The following is a 15030-nucleotide window of genomic DNA, read 5'->3' as shown; positions in this document are numbered from 1 at the left end:
GGCCCAAAAGCTAAAATAATCGTAAAAGACAGTCAAACTAGGTAAATATTTTTGAGACAAGTCATACAAAATAATGTTAAGTGATAAAATACAGTCACAAGCAAAAAGTTAATAATTTTTAACTATTGATTAAGTATATGACATAATTAGGATTGATTGACGTGTTTAATTGTTTTCGATCACTTCCTGTTCCACCGGAAATGACTACAACTTTTGATTTTTAAATGGCACCCTGGGTATTTTTAACTCCATTTGATAGAAAATGATATTCCGAATAGGATGACATATCATATGTAAAATGATATTTTGAATTAAAAGAATAGAATTTTAAATTTCAATTTAGAGTGACTTGGACTCGAAATAATAAGTGTATGGTACCAGATTATTCGTAAATAAATTCTTTTTCCAAATATGCTAATAAACCACCCTCGTTCCATTTGAAAAAATTGAGTTATAAATTAAAAATACGATTTAGGCATCTTTTAACCGGCCAGGACAAAACACGAAAAATATTCGATAATCAAATCTATTTTTTCGAGGCTTCTTGATTAAAAATTAGAATTTTTAACACATTCTTTGGCCATGGCACTCTAGATGGAAATTTAAAATACGACTTAATTGAAAATATCAAAGGTTGACATATGATATATAGTTCTATTCAGAATGCCATTTTCTATCGAATAAACTAAAACAAAATACCTAGGGTCCTATTTAAAAAATAAGAGTTGTAGTCATTCCCGGTGAAACACAGAAGGACCGAAAACACAATTGAATACTTCAATCAATCCTAATTTATGTCATATACTAATATATCAAATCCCGATTATTTATCTGAAAACATGGAAAAAGTTATAGGGCTACCATAAGCGACTTTTGAGAAACACTGGGTATATATATTTAAATTATCAATTCTATGAATTTTCCATTCTGTATACATACAGTGTGTCAATTTTATAACTTCCCACCCTTAATATCTTTCTTGCAGTTAAAAATATGAAAAATTGGAAAGACACCTCAATTTTATTTGTAAGGGGGACGCTTTAAATGAATATTTTTAGCCTTTTTCTTTCAACCCCTTAGGAAGGGTAGATGTCACATTTACAATCTTAAATGGGAATGGGGGTCAAGTGGCACATAATTTTAAAGGGCGTTTAATTCTCTTTTCAGTGGTAAGGTAAACGTACCTATTATCGGCACCTTAAGCACCTTGCGTACCAGAAGCACCGTTTAAATTAATTTAGTAAATAGAATACCCGAAGATCCCACATTCTAATTATTAATTTGGCTAATTAAAGGTATCATACTACGAAATTTTTTTTTATTTAAACCTAAAGAGAACACATAAAATTTACAAACGTATTTAAATACAAAATATGCTGTGCTTTTATTATCGGCATACTAAAAAAATTAATGTTCCAATTTTCGGCACACATAAGATCAGTTTATCGGCACAGAATTGAATGATTTGAATCTTATTAACTAAATACTAATATTAGGTACCTATTTAGTCTTTAACAAAATAGGTAACATTCATTTCATAAAAATATAAAAATAAAATAAAATAAAAATACGTTTTTTTTTTAAACTAAACGTAAAATATGTGGTATTTAGTATGTATGTCCGCCCAAAAACAAAATAACGGGGAACTGAATTTTTTGGCCGACTAGCCAAGGATGAAATATATTTGCGATGTACTCAAAAAATGTTTCACCGGTCATCCATCCATTTTCTGACTTTCCGATACCCCAATGTTCTGGTTTCTGGTACTTTTTCGGCAACTGATTTGGGAACTCTTTTGTAATTAAAAACGATCATTGATGGTAAAATTTGACCGGAGGCACTGCAAGTTACCAAAGTCGTTAAACACTCCTCATTATTACTTACAAATGAGTAAACTGTTCTATCACGCTTTCTAACTAAAACTTTGTCTCCTTTGGGACTGAGGAAAAAAGTCGTTTCGTCGCAATTAAATACGCGACCAGGGTCATCAGTTATACGAAGATAGTTTGACTCCTCTAAGAATGCCCCTACTTCTATGAACCACTGACGAATGCGATTTTTTTAAGGTTTCTTGCAGATGAGAGGTTTTGGGAAATCATTGGAGCCAGTTCTTGATGCCTTCTAAGAAACAATTCGTACCATTTACGTCCAGGCCTATTGTCTGTGAAATTATTTGGCCTATTCAGTTCTTTAACCAATAGCTGAACACTATCTAACAACATTGTTTTTGTTGCAGGAAATCCACAGGCTGCAATCCGAAATAGCCATGCTACCAATACATTTTCTTCTTCTTTTGTTAGTATGGTTTCTGGTCCACCTTTCTTCTCTAAAGCCGTTCTGCCTTTAACTTTGTCTTGTAGGGTCGACCTGGGTACTTTAAATAACTTACTAGCTGCTTTAAATGGCATTCCAGATCGAGATCGAATGGCGTTAACAGCTTTATTTAGGTCTTCCACAGACTAGAGAATCTGTTTTTTCTTTTCCATTTCCATTGTCGTGTAATTTAAATCTGAAAAAATTAGATTTCTAATTATCGGCACGTGAGTGTATGTATTATCGGCACTACTATTTATATCAAAGTTAGGTTTAATTCCAATAAAAATAGGGGTGCCGAAAATTGGTGTAAAATCTCGTGGCTTTATATTCCATAGAATGACCAAACACTTATTTTGGTACGTTAAGGGCTAAAGACAAAATCAACCTAAATACACTTCAATGCGTATAACCAATTATCGGCATATCTGCCGAAAATTGGATCATTCATTAATATTTATGTACCCATTATCGGCACCCATTAAATACTCATAAAAGCTACAGAAAAGCAGTTTTTGACAAGTAATTAATAAATATAATACATCCTAATTATATGAGACCCAATTAAACGCTTATAACAAACATTATTCAGAAATTATAACACAATATAGCTTACATGTTTCTTAACACTTACACTAAGAAACGCTTTATACAAGAGTTTAGCGCGAACTGACCAGTATATTTTTGACAGTAACAATTAACCGATTTTGACAAACAGTTGTTCGACTAAGAAGACGCGTAGATAAAGGTTCGCTGAAGGTTTTGAAATACTTTTCTTTAATAATCTTGCCATAGATATCTTATTTTTGAGATTATGTAGAATTAGTGCCGATAATTGGGGTGGTGCCGATAATAGGTGCGTTTACCTTATCCTACTTTATTGCTTTTTATCCAGAGGTTTCCGAATAATTGCGTGTCAAAGTTGCGGAAACCATTAAACGTGCCTGCATTGAGATTTTGGTTTTCAGGTTAGTGTTTACACAAAAGTTATTGCAATGGATCTCTTGTAATACAAATGATTAGAAGATTAGGTTACACCACTTACGCCCTATCTTATAAGTTGTTCAAAATGTTGTCCATTTTCCTGTAAACAGTAATAAAGTCTGTTTTCAAACATCTCCCTAACATTAAGGAAAACTTCACCGGGAATTGACTGGCATTCTGGTGTAATTTAAGATCATCAATATCAGTAGATTGTGTTTTATAAACAATGGATTTAAGATGTCCCCCCAAAAATACAAAAGTCTAAGTAATCTTGAAAGCCATTCAATTGGTCTCCTTCTGCCAATCCATATACCCGGAAATCTCTCGTTTAACAACTGTCGGACCGCAAAAAAATAATGAGCTATAGCACCGTCCTGCTGGAATGTTAACAAATCCTCCTGTGAAACTGATTAGAGGTTGCCACTCATTCGAATCTGAGAAAGGAAACGTTAATGTTTATGATATTTACTGTTTATTACTATTTCGAATTTCGGCCCCTAGAAAAATGTAATGGCTACGTCCTTGTTACCACATCTTCTAGTCATTTGTACTACAAGGAGATCTACTGCAATAATTTTTGTGTAAACACTAGCCTAAAAACCAAAATCTCAATGCAGACATGTTTAATTGTTTCTGCAACTTTTAAACGCGATTATTCGGAAATATCTGGACAAAAAGCAACAAAGTAGGATACCACTGAAAAGAGAATTAAATGGCCTTTAAAACGATGTGCCGCTTGACCCCATTCCCATTTAAGATTGCAAGGGTGACATCTACCCCTCCCAAGGGGTTGAAAGAAAAAGGCAAAAAATATTCATTTAAAGTGTTCCCCTTACTAATAAAATTGACGTGTTTTTCTGATTTTTCATATTTTTAACTGCAAGAAAGATATTAAGGGTGGGAAGTTTTAAAATTGACACACTGTATATTATTTTTAGTATCCTCATAGAGATTGAGCTTCTAATGAAGTCTACAAATTCGAGGTACGAGCATTGGTATCTCGGTAAGATGCCATCAAAAAAGTTTTAAAATGTCGAGGATTGCTGAGTTTTTTGAAAAAAAACGGATTTCATTGAAAATTAATTTTATTTTTTCCTGTCGTTACTTTTAAGAAAATCAAAAAAATAATTGCACATTTTCATAGCCACTTTATTAGGGCTATTTGATAGTATTTTTAGATTTTCAAGTTAGCTGATAATTTGTGAGATATAGAGGTAAACTTAATTTTTTTAAATACGGACATGCATTTTTTATTTCCGGTTTTGGAAGAACTCGGTCTCCTGAGTACAATGATATGCCACACTTTATACTTTTTTTTGTTTTGGGTACCTTAACAACAACAAAAATTTAATTATTAATTAAAATAATTTCAAGTGCGACTCTGGTTTTTTAAATTATTTAATCTGATTATATTCATCGCAACAATATTGATCAACGCGAATTAATATTGAATAAGGAAAATCGAGCCAATTGGAAGATTCAAATAAATTATATCCAGCTCAGCAATTTAAAGATATTATTTTTAACTTTTATTTATTGTGAATTTGAAATCTCAGTGTGCGATCTAATAATATGCGTAATATTAATCGTAGTTATTATAAATAAAACAACTTCTACAAACTAGTTTCTAATGCTCTACATGTTCGAAAGGGTCACCACCCTTCATATTGCACAAATTTATTTTTCGTTCAATTTTATTTATAGCTCTTTGAACTTTCTTATATTTTCGAATGCATTTTGTACTCTTAAATGTAAATATTGAGATGTATTGATTTCACTTTTACAAATGACGTGAAGTAATGTATTCATTTGTATATTATTTTTGTATTTATTTGGTTTTCCATATTCAACTAATCTGAAAATCTAAAAATACTATCAGATAGTTCTTAAAAAGTGGCTAGAATGTGTAATTAGTTTTTTGATTTTCTTAAAAGTAACGACAGGAAAAAATAAAATTCATTTTCAAAAAAATCCGTTTGTTCCAAAAAACTCAGCAATCCTTGAAATTATTAAAACTTTTTTGATCGCAACTTTGCCCCAATTTAACTATGTTCGTATCTATTACGGTTACCGAGATACCAATGCTCGTACCTCGAATTTCTAGCACCCTGTATATTTGCAGTAATTTGTTTAATGATTTTTTTGTAAAAATTTAAAATTTGAACCGAAATAGGCGTTTATTACAAAGAAATATCCTAAATACAAATATATTAAACGTTAATAATTCAATAGTCGCTATTCTGTTTAGCATTCAAAGACCGCGATGATGGGTTTATATATCTTTCAACGACGCATTTTTACAAGCTGGCTTACGTTTATGGTAACTTAAGTGTCACAACGTGGAGCATCGGGCAAATCGCAAACAACTAGTAGGTGTCAAGGAGATATTTTGCAAACTGTTTTGAAATTTAATGTGCCGTGCATTTTGAATAGATACGTGCGAAAATTTTCATACAGGGTGACCAAATGTTCTTTTTTCAAATTCTCAATCCAATTTTTTAGCAGAATATGCGGAAAATGCACATTTTAGAAATATTTTCCTATGTCTTTTTCTTTCTTTTTTCTCAGCCTGGTTCCATCCAGTGTTGGATATAGGCCTCTTCTAGGTTTTTCCATTCTTCGCGATCTCTAGCCAATCTTATCCATTGTCTTCCCGCCACTGCCCTGACGCCATCGACCCATCTCTTTTTTGGTCGGCCCACACCTCTTGTTGTTCCCCTAGGTCTCCATAGGATTACTTTTTGGGGCCATCGGTCTGGATCTTGCCGCATGTCCTATCCATTGCCACTTCAGACTTGCCACTCTTTTAACGACATCTATTAATTTTGTTTTTTGACGTATGTGGGTATTCCGTATTTTTTCCCTAATGGTGACTCTCAACATGATTCTTTCCATGGCTCTTTGTGCTGCTCGTAGTTGTTCTGCTGTTTTTCGAGTAATTGCCATAGTCTCTAAGCCATACGTAAGCACAGGTAGAATGCAGCTGTCGTAAGCCTTTTTCTTTAGGTTCATGGGCACCTTTTTATCCTTGAAAATATCGCTCATATTTCCAAATGCTATTTTCCTATGTATGTAGGACGATTCAAATATATTTTATACTAAAGTTGTAGTTTTAGGGCAACGGCCCAGCTACGTCGAAACACCGGTTCCCATTAGAACACCGAAGTTAAGCGACGTAAGGCGATGCTAGTGGATGGACGGGTGACCGGTTCGAAACTTTGCATCGTGCTGTTGTCCAAAAGGGAAAAGTGTAAAATCTATTGATACACACTGCTCATTCACGCCGGTTCAAGGCCGGATGAGATCGGATATCTCGTGAGTAAGAGTTAATTTAGACACTTCCTAAGTCGGTAGGCCATTGACCATGATATGGCCGAGGACCGCGGTTCGGATTCCGCGTAAACAAGTAGGTCCCGTCCAGTTTAGCCATTGCAGCAGAAAGGAGACGTTAACTTGAACCTCAAAAAAAAAAGTTGTAGTTTTCAAGTGAATTGCTGTAGTAATTTTTTCAATTTGACATAAAATCTTACTTTAAACTTACCACTTATATTTACATTGATTTTTAAATGGGATGGGTTAAAGTTCGAGAAAAAAATAATTTTTAAAAAATAAATTTGTGTATCTGGAAATGTTCTATCTTTTTTAAATATTTTTCTAATGATCGTTAGTTTTTGACATGTTTTTATGGCAATTGCCCTCGCCAAAATTATTATCGATTGTCGTTCCCCAACCGTCTTTGACGCCGAGTTTTTTGATCATACGGTATAAATTAAATGAAACTAGTAAATATATAATTATAAACAGAGATACATACAATGAAGTAGAATAATTTAACTATATCAGAAAATACAACATTATTATCATAAACATTGATAATTGCAAAAGCACGAACTACCTACTTTTGTATGAAATAGCGGTAAATTAATTACCATTTTAGTATACAGGGTGAGTTTCCTACGATGAAAACATCCTATGGGTATCTCGGAAACTACTCGGGATACCTAGTCGGTTAAATGGGGAAAGAATTGCAGTTTTGTGGGGTCACAAATATGCGCCTTTCAGATTTTTGAAAAAGTTTATGGCTTACTAGATATTTCGAAAAAAACAAATTTCGGCTATTTTAAAAATTGTCTCTAATTCCATTATAATCTATTTTAGACAAAAAGTTTTCAGATAAAAGTTGTAGATAATCACAGCCTCAATGAGACTGTGTCTTCCGTTTTTTTCTAACACCTGTCATTTTTGACATATGACACAAACATATATATTTTTAAATGTAAATCATAGTTGGCTATGACTTTATAAAAAGCGCCATTTTTTTAAGCTCTTCAGCGATATAAGCTATAATATGTTTTTTTTCGAAAGATTACTGAGTTATAGCCAATTCTTATCTTTCTTGACTAATTTCACTTAGTTGGCGTAGTATTCTTATTCTGTTATAAGTTATAACTTATAAAAAGATTGAATATATTATTAAACGGTTCTTTACAATTTACATTACATAAACCAACATTTATATTTCACATTTCTGAGAACAAAGACGATTATTGAACTTGTTTCCATGGCTAACTAAGTGAAATTGTTTAAAAATTATAAGAATTGGCTATAACTCAGTAATTTTTCGAAAAAAAAAACATACGATAGCTTATATCGCCGAAAAGTTTAAAAAATGGCGCTTTTATGCAGCCATGGCCAACTATGGTTTCCATTTAAAAGAACATATGTATGTTTGTGTCATATGTCAAAAATGACAGGCGTTCGAAAAAACGGAGGACACAATCTTATTGAGGATGTGATTATCTACAACTTTTATCTGAAAACTTTTTGTTTAAATTGATTATAATGGAATTAGGGACAATCTTTAAAGTAGCCGAAATTTGTTTTTTTCGAAATATCTAGTAAGCCTTGAATCTTTGCAAAAATCTGAAAGGCGCATATTTATGACCCCACAAAACTGCAATTCTTTCCCAATTTAACCGACTCTCTATCTCCAGTAGTTTCCGAGATTCCCATAGAGAACATCGTAGAAAACACCCTGTATAAATATAAAAATATCTGCAATTTTGCACGTAATAGTTCTTGTACGTAGAATATGCCAGAATTTTGTTTATTTTTGTACAAAATTTACTGCCATATTTGACTGTTGTTTTCTCATGATGATATTGGATAAGGCAAATTTCAATAATAAGAAATATATGTGAAATGAGGGTAATCTTTCTATCCTCTAGTGCAATTAAAAACTAATTTTTTAAACATATTGCTTATACTTGCACAGAAAAAATCTAGGGGATTACAAAAGTCAATCTATAGAATTGCAAAAGGCATTGTTCTGGAATTTCCTACGCACATAAATTTTAATACGCGTTACTAATTATGAATACTAAGTATTAAAAATGAGACCAAGCGTCTTTTGGAGCAGCTAAATTCGTTTCTAGTACACCAATAAATAATTTTTTGTTATGTGCAATGCTTATTGTTTTAAAATTATTGAGGACTCAACATTGAGTCATTAGATAAGAAAATATTTTTTTTAATAAAGTTTTCTTATTGAAGCAATCCTAAGATAAATTGATTATATATTTCTGTCCTTTAATTTGGATATAATTTGCCATACAGTCGGACAATCTATACACACACAACTGTTCTTCATTCTATAATATTCCTATAATCATGGGGGTGCTAAACTAACCGGGGGTGCTTTCTAAACTAACCTGGTGCGTCTCAAAAGTGGCTGAGCCCCATAACTTTTTTATTTTTTCAGATAAAATAACGAGATTTAGTATGCTGGTATATAACATAAATTAGGACTGATTGGCATTATTCAATTGTTTTTGTTCACTTCCTGTTTCACCGGAAATGACTGAAACTTTTGATTTTTAAATAACACCCTCGGTATTTTTTTACTTTATTCGATAGAAAATGACACCCTGAATAGAATGACATATCATATGTCAACTTTTGACATTTTCGCATATGGTTTATTTGAAATTGTAACATGCCGTTCATAACGACAATTTGACTCGAAATATATCGTGTGTGGTACCAAATTATTCCTAAAAAATGCTTTTTCCAAATATGCTAATGAGCTACCCTTGTTCCATTTAAAAAAAAATGAGATATGATTAAAAATACGATTTGGGCATCGTTTAACCGGCCAGGACAAGACACGAAAAACATTAGACGATCAAATCTATTTTTCCAAGATTAAAAAATTAGTGATTTTAGCACAGCCATGGCACTCTAGATTGAAATTTAAAATACGATTTTTTTAAGCGAAAATGTCAAAAGTTGACGAATGATATGCCATTCTATTCAGTTCTATTCAGAGTGTCATTTTCTATCGTATAAAGAAAAAATATAACGAGACATATAAAAATCAAAAGTTCTAGTCATTTCCGGTTAAACAGGAAGTAACCAAATTCAGTTGAATAATTTTTTATCTAAAAAAATAAAAGGGATGAACCACTTTTCAGACGCACACGGTATTGCTGATATAACATACAATTCGCACATGTAAGTTCAAAAATAAAATAAATGCCTTATAAATTGCCTTTTCTTTACTTCGTTTAGCGGAGATACATTACGTTAGATAAATAGTCTCTTAAATAACTGTACCGGCCAAACTGGATTATATAAACGTAGAAAATTGGTCAAGTAGAAAAATAAAAAACTTCATTTGTAATAAATGGAATCGGTGCTACATAGATGTTAAATATTGCATTTCCTCCATTGGTGCATGCATTATAACATGCAGATTTATGGTGTATATTTATTAGTAGAGCGTGAAACTACTAATCACGATGTAAAAGTTATAATGTGGTTGGTATGTTATAGTTTTTAAGTATAACATATCAAAAATTACCTACTTAATAATTGTAATGATATGAAAACAGAGAAATGCGCTTATTTTACAGATAATTTTACAGTGAATATAGTCATATTTCATTTTATATACCTATACCGCAAGTATTACAAGTGTGATTTCAAAAAATAACATACAGGCTGTTTCAAAAAACATGTGCCGTCTTTCGTGGGGAGATTCTTCAGGTAAAAATAAGATTTATTTTTTATATCAACATAGATCCGATTGTGCTTCATAGACTTAAAATAAAATATAGACTACACTATTTACATCTCAACGCGGACAAACAACCTTTTTTGTACACATGTTTACTTCTGGGTACAGTCGACCGAGCCTTCCTCATCCAGCCTATGTTGTCACGTCTTTAATATTATCAATATTTTTTTTCTTGTTATACACATATATTGAGATATTAATACTACAGTTTAAAAAGTAGGTTTTAATATTCCAGAGATGTATTAAATAGTCCTTATACTACTAAATTATAAGTCGGATACTGTTTAAAAAGGATAAGTTCTTTACAATATGACAACACCGATTAGAGGCGAGGGAGCCTATTCATTCATTTATTACCTTGTAGTACGTGTCGCACGTGTGCGGTAAAGCTTTGTTGCCGCTATCTCCCCGGCTGTATTAACGCATTTTCTTAGCTTGTAGTGCTTAAGTGTTTATTTTATTGACTTTTTCTGTTCAAGAACTATAAAATATGGTTCGCCAGTGCCAAATTTGCAAGAAATTTGACTTAAATAATCCATTTAAGTCTTGAAACGACTTTTGACCGGTAGGCAACTCTCAATTTACCCATTGGGAGTCAGTGGCGTTGTTGTAGAAAGGCGCTTATTTAGATAATATTTTAGTAAAATGTAAAATCTGAATTTTTTCTCTTACATTACATTATTTACTTACTTACATTGTAACAAAATCATAATTATAACCCTGTTAATAATTAATAATGTTTTTATTAAAAATATATTCCGGTTTATTCTAAAATTATCTTCAGAATCTAAAATAACATACAAGAATTTTAAAATGATATTACATTATGAAACAATATTTTTTAATATACCGGGTCGTCTCAAAAGTGGCTCACCCCCTATAACTTCTTTATTTTTTCAGATAAAAAATACAGATTTGTATGTTAGTAGGTATATGACACAAATTAGGATTTATTGACGTATTCAATTGTTTTTGGTCTCTTCCTGTTTCACCGAAATGATTACATCTTTTGATTTTTAAAGGCACCCTCGGTATATTGCTACTTTATTGGATAAAAAAATGACACTCTGAATAGAATGACATATCATATGTCAACTTTTGACATTGTCGCTTAAAAACATATCCTATTTTAAATTTCAATCCAGGGTGCCATGGTGTTGTTAAAAACACTAAGTTTTAATCAAGGAGCCTTGGAAAAATAGTTTTGATCGTCTAATAGGTTTCGTGTCTTGTCTAGGCCGGTTAAAAGATATACAAATCGTATTTTTAATCATACATATGTCAATTTTTTCAAATGGAACAAGGGTGACTCATTAGCATATTTGGAAAAAGCATTTTTTTATGAATATATTGATACCACACACTTGGTATTTCGAGTCAAATTGTCGTTATGAACCGCGTGTTACAATTACAATTAAACCATATGCGAAAATGTCAAAAGTTGACATATTACATATCATTCTATTCAGAGTGTCATTTTCTATCGAATAAAGTAGAAATATATCGAGGGTGCCGTTTAAAAATTAAAAGTTATAGTCATTTCCGGTGAAACAGGAAGTGACCAAAAACAATTGAATGCGTCAATCAATCCTAATTTATGTCATATACTAACATGCTAAATCTTGTTTTTTTATTTGCAAATATAAAAAAATTATGGGGATGAGCCACTTTTCGGACGCACCCGGTATAATAAAGACAGTACCGAGTTAAATAAATGTAGTTTTCATTTTATCCACTTCCTATCATCTTCCTTGCTTTAATGGAACAGATTTATGTTTTCTTCTAATTTATACATAAGACATCACTTAACCAGAAAAAAAATTACAACAATCATATTTTTTTTTCTCTCCCTGTCGCCGATTCTATTATATCTGTGGAATAGATCCTGTTTTGATTAATATTAGGGGTTGTAAATGTTTGACTAAAATTAATAATTTATTATTAATATCAAAAATTACGTAATTTCAATTATAAAATTTCTTCTATAACGTGTATTTTATTATTTTTATCCTTTTTGGACTCTAAGACATTTTTTCTAAACTTATATTTAAAAAACCTGTCCTAAATCTTAATAAAATATAAAAAAGTTTAAATACGATATATTTTTAATTTAATTATAGCTTCATTAAAATAAAAAAATTACCCGGCTATGAGACGGAGAGTTCAGGTGTACTTGAAAAACGAAAGACAGTGTTGTGTTTCTCGGCAGAGTCGTCAGGGAACGACCGTTACGACAGAGACAACCTATCTATCGCTCGTGTCGCACTCTTTATAACCTAAAACAATAACACAACAATAACAAGACATTGTCTGACCGCATGTTCCAGCTATTTATGAATGAGATGCTCAGTCTATATTTTATTTTAAGTCTATGTTCTGCTTTGTTTCGTAGCTACAGGGTGTTAAAGTCTTAATAGTTTTTCAACTTATTGTAATTTTCTTCCAAGTGTAAATGTGACATATCTGAATGCTAAAAAATGTCGAATTATTCACCAAGGACGTGCATAAATATGTGTTATCATTGGAATATTTTTCGAAAAAAAAGCATGTACGCCACTGGTTTTTTTCTCTTGTTAGCGAAATAGTGTAAACATTTAATGCTGATTAAAAGTTGTCTTGATATTTTGTCGATTTCGGATTTCGGCCTACTTGATGAGATAAACGTAATTTTATTAATTTGCCTTAATCCAAGTGTAATAGCAAAATTTAAAAAAAATATCATTATTATCATTAACTTGCGAAAGTTTTAAATAAGTACTCATTGATTCCTCATCAAAAAATATGAAAAAAGTTCCTATAAATATGGGCATAGAAATGCATAGTATAATAGAAATGCAATGCATAACAGGATGTTAAAACTTTTTAAAATTAGGTTTTTTAATTATCTTAAATACCATTATTTTTTTATTTGAAATTGCTGTAGGTTGGACTAATAGTAATAATATTTAATAATAAATTAGGTCACATATATGATTTATTAATTTTATTTTTATTTTAATTTTATTAAATGTGATTAATAAAATAGCGTTTATATCATCAAGAAGGCCGAAATCGACAAAATATCAAGAGATAGATTTTAATTGGCATTAAACGGCCTACACAATTTAATATATTAAAAGAAAAAAAGTCAGTGGCGGCACATGTTTTTTTTTAATATTCCACTGATAACCCATATGCACGTCCCTGGTGAATTTATTTCCACTTTTTTAACGTTAAAATATGTAGCACTTATAGTAACTTTTACCCTCAAAATTTCATTTGAACCACTAAAAGTACTTGGAAGAAAATTATAATAAATCGAAAGAATATTAAGACTTTAACACCTTGTAGCTACGAAACAAAGCAGAATCGGACCAATGATGATATTTTATAAAAAACGCGAGGAATCTCCCCACGAAAGATGGCACGATGTACGTGTGTAGTTTTTACTGTCCTTCAAATATTTTTTGCTTTTTTTGGTAGGTTTCCAAGACGGTACAAGTTGTATAAGGACATAATATATTTATTTAAGATAGACGACACAAATTTAATTATTTCTTATAATTTATGTAAGACTTTTTTTTGGTAAATAAATACCACTTATTGACATTATATAATTTCTGCGGACAATCAAATAGATTGTTTCAACATATTACTTATAACACACTCATTAGCATTCAGCACTAAATCGTTATTAAACAATCCAAAGTAAATATGGTTTTTCGGCGAATAATAAAGCGTTGCTAAAGTGCCAATTCATAAAATTACGACCAATTTATCCCCTTTTGGTAAAGTGAGAAAGTTAGGAATGTGTTTTATGTCACATACACGCGTTTTATAAATAAAATCCCAACACTTAACACTAGACCCTACGAAAGCGTAGAGCTGCCATCGCAACATTGAAAAATATTTTTAGCAAAATTTACACTTTTTCTGTAAATTTACAGATTTTCTGTAAATTTACACTTTTTCTGTTAATTTATGCGTTAGTGGCAACAGTGCACACTGGTGCGCTCAATGGACATAATTCAAAAATGCATGTATTTATTTTTGGGTTTGTAAATACACCTATCTTTAGAGGAATGTCTGCTGATAATAAAAATAGAATGTTCTTTTTTTATTGTTTACGAATTCCAAAGAAACAGAGATAAAGAAAACGAAAAATAATTTTGTGCGTTAATTGAAAGATTAGTGTAAAATTTATTCTATAAGAGGCACTTTGTCATTTTAAGTTTTTTATTATTTTTAATATTAAGGAGACTATGGATATTAATTTAGAAGGTAAGCAGTCAGTTACGTTATTTGCCTTTAGTATTTATTTAATTAAAAAAAAATCAACTTTGACTTAGAATTACAAAAAATATATCAATATAGTCCGAAGAAATTTTGAGAATAAAATCTTTAAACAATTTAGTTTAAAATGATAATAATCATTTTTGCGGAGATTTGCGGAATTTGCTAGTTTTCTATTTTTAGAACAATCCTCTGCTATTCCCAACAGCATGTTATACGAAAAATGGGTAACTTGTAAAAAAAAATAACTTGTAAAAAAATATAATATAATATATATATATATATATATATATATATATATATATATATATATATATATATATATATATATATATATATATATATATATATATATATATATATATATATATATATATATATAA

General features: G+C 30.9%; 1 protein-coding gene across 5 annotated transcripts in view; it reads left to right on the top strand.

Moving 5' to 3' along the window:
• The window catches only part of LOC115884532, a 125267-nt gene that overhangs the window by 66978 nt on the left and 43259 nt on the right, over positions 1–15030 (top strand). Inside the window, exon 1 of one of the 5 annotated variants that reach the window (XM_030903142.1) lies at positions 14370–14635. The exons of the other annotated variants lie outside the window; for them this stretch is intronic. The gene's annotated coding sequence lies outside the window, so the exon portion shown is untranslated. Of the gene's footprint in view, positions 1–14369; positions 14636–15030 lie in introns of those variants that run through there. 5 annotated transcript variants of the gene reach the window in all.

This window comes from Sitophilus oryzae, unplaced genomic scaffold (genome assembly GCF_002938485.1).
Source record: "Sitophilus oryzae breed Bouriz unplaced genomic scaffold, Soryzae_2.0 scaffold_111_pilon_pilon, whole genome shotgun sequence".
NCBI lineage: Eukaryota > Metazoa > Arthropoda > Insecta > Coleoptera > Curculionidae > Sitophilus > Sitophilus oryzae.
This window is presented reverse-complemented; position numbering and strand designations above follow the sequence as displayed.